We start from the raw sequence: 5,926 nt of genomic DNA on the forward strand, positions 1-5,926 counted from the left end.
CTGTCGCCGCCGTGTGTCCGGATGATGACGATGGAGAGAGGACGCTGTCAAGTCGCCATAGCAATGACCATTACTTCCGGTATCGACCTTCAAAATAAAGCAATTTATTCTCGAGTAAACTTATGATTTCTATTTGAATACATGTAATCCCTTACACTTTTTAAGTTATTGTTTCACTTATCATCAAATAGGTTTATAATAATTAACATTATTATCACATATTTATGTGCAAATATGTCACATTTTACTCCATAAATGAGAGTCACTGCTTTAACTTCCGGTTTGTCTCTTTTGTCTTGTGGCAGTTGTTTTTGCGTGGGGCTGATGCAGAGCCAGGCCGCCCTGATTGACACTGTTTTCCTTCAATGAGAGTTTACAATGTGGGTCACCTCCTCATCCGTCAGAATGCTGGAAAACAGGATTCTGTTGGATATATTTTTCTCTCTGTTTTTTTTCTTTTAATCAAGTGGATTTCAGTTCTTTGGAAGCTGTACTGATTTCTGTTTTAAAGAGGGATTTTAATTCTAAGGCAGTGGCAGTTCTAGATGAAATTAGCAAGAGGGGCCAGGCTGGGGCCAGTGTGTTTTGCAACCCACACACACACAATAACAAACAAACAAACAAACAAATAAGGCATAATTTAGTGAGCCCAGAGGTGTCAAGCAACAAAGTCAGTGGCGGTTCTGGACCAAATGTGCCAGGGGGCCAGGAGGGGGCCAGCGTGTGTTATCATGGGGGCCCAGAAAGCATGAAATAAAAAACAGGGCAAATGATCCAAATACATTCAAATAGCTGCATGAAGTGAAAATTCTATTTAGTTAGGTTTATTTAAAATTCTATGTCTTATTAGGTCAATATACAGTGATAATTTAGAAATTCTACATATTTTTGATGTAATTTAAGTCAAAATTAAAATCTGAATTGGAATTCAAGAAAAACTGATCATTTCAGCTGTAAAAAATTAGAGCAAATTGTTTAAAAAAAACATTTAGCAGATGAAAACTGGGATCCTATCTCACTTCCATTGAAGCTATCACCTTATTGTGTTTAAATAATTACTAAAACAGAATTTGTAAAGAAGAAAATGAAATAGATCCAAACGAACTATCAGTAACATGTCTGTTCCAGCGCATATCATAATTAAAATTTCTTTGAGTATTATGTCTTCAGTACAGGGGTCATAACAGGGGCCAGGACATGATCTACAGGGGCACTGGCCCCTGTTAGCCCCGGTCTAGAACCGCCCATGAATGAAGTACAAATACGTCATTACTAGACTTAAGTAAACTTTTTAGGTATCTATACTTTACTCCATTACTTATTTTTCTTCCTACTTCTGACTTCTTCTCATTACATTTTCACAACTATCTGTACTTTCTATTCCTTACATTTTTAAAACAAACGTTACTCGTTACTCTTGGCTTCGGTTTAATGTTTATAAATATTTATTTCACGTCATGTGCGCCATCCAATGCAGATCATTGGCGCCATCCACATCTAGTGAAAACTAGTGTAATTAGATGAGTCATAGAACGCAAACACTCATTGGTTAGCTAAAGGAAATCATCAGAAGCAAGCAGGTGTTCTTAAAACTGTAAACGTGAATTATCTATGCCATGCTACAATGACGGATTCAGAAAAAGTGTTGAAATGTCTGAAAGTTCGGAAACAGGTGAGAGCGTATCGGGAGATGGAGACCATCGGACCTCCCTTATCTTTGGCCCTATTTCAAAGAATTTTTCGAATTTTTTTATACTTTTATTCTTTAATTAGTTTTTGGAGCACATACTTTTTCACTTTCACTTGAGTAAAGAGGTCAAGTTGATACTTCAACCTTTACCAGAGTGTTTTTAAACTGCAGTATCTATACTTCTACTTCAGTAACAAATGTGTGTACTTTTGACACCACTGAGTGAGCCACATAGCCAAGGTTGCTGATCTAACGGATAAAAACTGTGATCCTGTTGTATTACAACTGAAGCTTCAAGCTGTCTGCAACTTCTAAATGTCTTAAAACGTACTTAAATAAGCATATTAGCACTTCATTTGAACAGGTACTTATGATGAGCTGCAAAAGTAATAAGTATTTTTGCTCATCAGTCATTATGCACTTGAAATAAGTTAAAAGAATTTTACTTGTTATTTTTAATATAAATCATCCTGTTCCGTTGGAAAATCAAATCTACCTTCCTAAATCAATAGAATTTTTTTTTAATGAAAACATTTTTATTATTTTGCACTGTAAGCTTTTAGTACAGGGGCCATAACACGGGCCAGGACCAGTTTTATGGGGTTGCTGGCACCTGTTGGCACTTAACAAACATTAATATTAAATCTAAATTTGAAGTTAACAAAAAGTTTCACTCATCTCAGTTTTTCAGAGAGTTGGTTCCAGAGCTGAGGAGCAAAGAAACTTAATGCTAATGCTATATCCTGTTGCTTTGATTCAGTCTTTTATCAATACATCTCTTGTCCTGAGGTGGACTTATTGGTCTGTGGTCATTTGGTGTGACAGTTACACTGACTGCAAGGTCAGGAGTCTCAAAACCACAGATGACCTAAGAAGAGCCAAATATTATATAAATATTTCAGATTTTTATGAAGTAGAATTGTTGCACATCAGATTTTGGTCCTGTTTTTTTTTTCCAACGACTGCAATGTTTTTGAATTTTTTTCATCCTTGGTCCTCTTTTTGTTGTCCGATTAGCTGCACTCTAATCCTTGGTTGACTGAGATATCTTTTTAAATTCTTTTTTACTTAATTTTTCTGCAACAAGTCATGAAGTCTTATTATACTGACTTAATGCTATTAAGCTTGTAGAGTGTGACATGTTCAAGTCCTGTACCCAGAGCCTGATCTGCCTGCACTCATTTTGAACTTGCACAGTGTGTTCTGGCGTTTAACTGCTCTTCAAATGAAAAAGACAAGAGGCCATGCCATATGTGTGAATATTAATACAAGAGGGAAAGGCTACATAAAAACTGCGTGCCTAAAGTTGCCTAAATCTACAGTCATTTGCAGTGACAGGGAAAGCTAGATAAGGAATAAAGCCCAACACAGAGGCAAACAACTTTTTTATTTATTTATACATTAACAATTCAAGGTGATCAGAGTAATTATGACTTTAACAATCCACAACATAAGTAGGGTATAAATCTTAGAGCTCCATTTCTCTAAGCCACTCTACCAAATGGGGAAGACAGGGGAACATGCCTCGTATGAATTAATAAATCTCAAGCCTGTTGTTCTTTATGAGACATAAAATAGCTACATGCCAATACCTCCTGAAATATGCAGTTGGGTTGATAGTTTGTTCCCTCGAACAACAAATATCCAAACTGAGCTTTTTATGTTGGCCTAGTGGTTTTGGTAGTGCGCTTGTGCTCTGAGAAGGTTGCAAGTACCTGGGTCGATCCCCACAGCCTTCACTCTGGGTGCCTTAACCCCACATCCAAGGGGAAGGGTTAAAGGCAGAGGGTGAATTGCTCCAGTGTGAGATCAATAAAGTTTAATTATCATTTTATCAATATTACTAAATGATAAAGAAAAACAGCAAGAATTCTGGAACAGGACTTCAGGTTACCAGCCAATTGGCTCTTTGGGAATCCCCTTGCTTGTTGGAGCTAAGAATTGTCCATTGCTTTGCTTTGGATGTGTTTTATTGGTCAGGTACCACAAAACATCATATATTGCATTTTGGAGCATTTCTTATTTATTTTTAAAAATAAAATGATAAATAATACAAAACAAATACAATTAGGTGGCTTAGTGTAAGAATTTTAAATGCAGGCTGATGTTTTGGTATTGCTGGGGAAGATTCTGTCATCCAGGTCATAGTCAATCCCAAAATCTACTGGATTTTGTTTCCAAGTTTTAAGACATTTCGCTTCAAACTTGGAAGCAAAGTTCTTTCAAACTTGGAAACAAATTTCAGTAGATTGTTTTTTTTTTTTACTTTTTTTTTTTTTTAATGTTTTGGATTTCAAAAACACACTAACTAAATAGATTAATTGTCTTTATTTTCACCATAAGGGTTTTAGCTTTGTTTTTCATTTTTTCTTGGTTTAATATCCTGCTCAACTTTTCTAAAGATGTGGCTCTGAAAAAATGTATTATTCTTTAACTATATATATGCACACGTTTCCTGAAATAACTCAGCTGCATGGTTTGAAATAACCGAAAAGTGCATATGTTTAACATTTTTCTTTTTTGGGTTTCCAGCATTGTATTTAAGAATCTTCAGTTCAGTGAACTAAATGTTTAATCTTTTGTTGTTGTTTGAAACCACTCCATGCCCCGCTGCCTTTATCCGCAGGTTTGAATATTCATTGAAGCTTCTCATCATAATTTCAGCTTTGCATGTAATCAGAATACAGCAACAATGAACATGGCCTAGTTAGCGTGATGAGCGAGGAGGTCGTGGGGGGGTGAAAGAAGTCACCCTAATCCTCAGTCTGCTGTGAGTGTTTGCTGTGCAGTCTCGACTTCACTTTCACGCTGCTCCTTCACAACCAGAGGTCACAGTTGCTAAAGCGCAGCGTCAGCCTGCTCTCAGCTTCTTCCTCGCAGCCATTTTGGACCGGTAACCATAGAGATGTGGCTCAGTGGTAGAGAGAGAGATGATTTGTTGCTGCTGGTGGAGCTGGAGTGCTGCAGGCTGGCGGAGCAGACAGCAGAGCCATAAAGTCTCATTATATCTGGGTCACTGGGATGCTCCAGCTGCAACAAGCAGACAAGACACTATTATGCAAGAGAAGCGACTAGGGATGTTATGGGTACAGGGGCTTATGGTTACAGGGAAGGTCTGTTTATTCAGAAGGGCATATGCCAGGAGGGTGCCCTGATAATATGGCAGCAGACAGGCTAAAACGATCTAAACACAATGATGTTTTCATATTGGACTATAATGATTCTGATTCAGAAACAACAGCTTCCATTCTGATTACAGTAGAAGATGTGTGTTAGATGAGCTGATCGGAGACTAAATGTAGAGGTTTGTTTGCATTTAAAATGGCACAGAGGGCTTTTAAAAATAACTTCCTTTTTTGTTGACATTACATTGAAAGCAGATAGATAAATATTTATACAGTTTTGTATGATCATTGGAAAAGCCTTTATTACCGTAGCTAAACTGATTGAGGTAGTTTCTGACTAGATTTTTATATGTTCTTACCTTTTGACTACTTCTAATTTGCACATTAAATCCTCCAGGTTGGAAAATCTTGCAATCACCTAACCTTTAGTCAAAAGTCTGGAGGGCCAATTTAAAACAGGAGAGACGGATTAGGTATAACTAATTTAGAGTAATTTTAGTAATTTGACTAATTTTAGAGTTTTCTATGATACCAATTTTAGTATTTTTGATGCTCACTTTGAAACATTGACTTTGTTGTTTATAAGCCAGTTTGTAACTACTGCTGATTCTAAAGACCAGTTTGTACTTAAGCTTTCACTTCCAGGCTAGTGTCTTGAGATGTTGCTTAACAATTTCAAAATAATGTTCATTCTCATTGTGCCATCAATTTTATGTTAAACACTGGTATCATATGAATAAAGCTTTATGTAATGGCTTCTTCCTTTCTAAATGGCCTTTCAGTCCATGTGTATAAAAAGTCTATTTAACTTTGGATAATGCCACTCCCTTGTCAACTTTAGCCAAAATTGCAATTAGGTCCTCTGCTTTTCCAAAACACATTAATGTGTCCGCATCATGAACAGTATGGTAACTCATACCAGTATAATTGAACAACAGGACATTAAAGGAAGAGTACACCCAAAACATGATTAGCCTTCATTTTCTACTCACCCCCATGCTGAACAACACTCTGGAGTACTTTTTTGATATCTCAAATGCATCTACAGAAAGGTCCATAAAAGTCCACAAAAAACGTGTCAATATTCCTCCATACTGCTCGTCCAATGTAT

The sequence above is a fragment of the Cyprinodon variegatus genome, unplaced genomic scaffold (genome assembly GCF_000732505.1).
Source record: "Cyprinodon variegatus isolate N-32 unplaced genomic scaffold, C_variegatus-1.0 Scaffold604, whole genome shotgun sequence".
Lineage (NCBI taxonomy): Eukaryota > Metazoa > Chordata > Actinopteri > Cyprinodontiformes > Cyprinodontidae > Cyprinodon > Cyprinodon variegatus.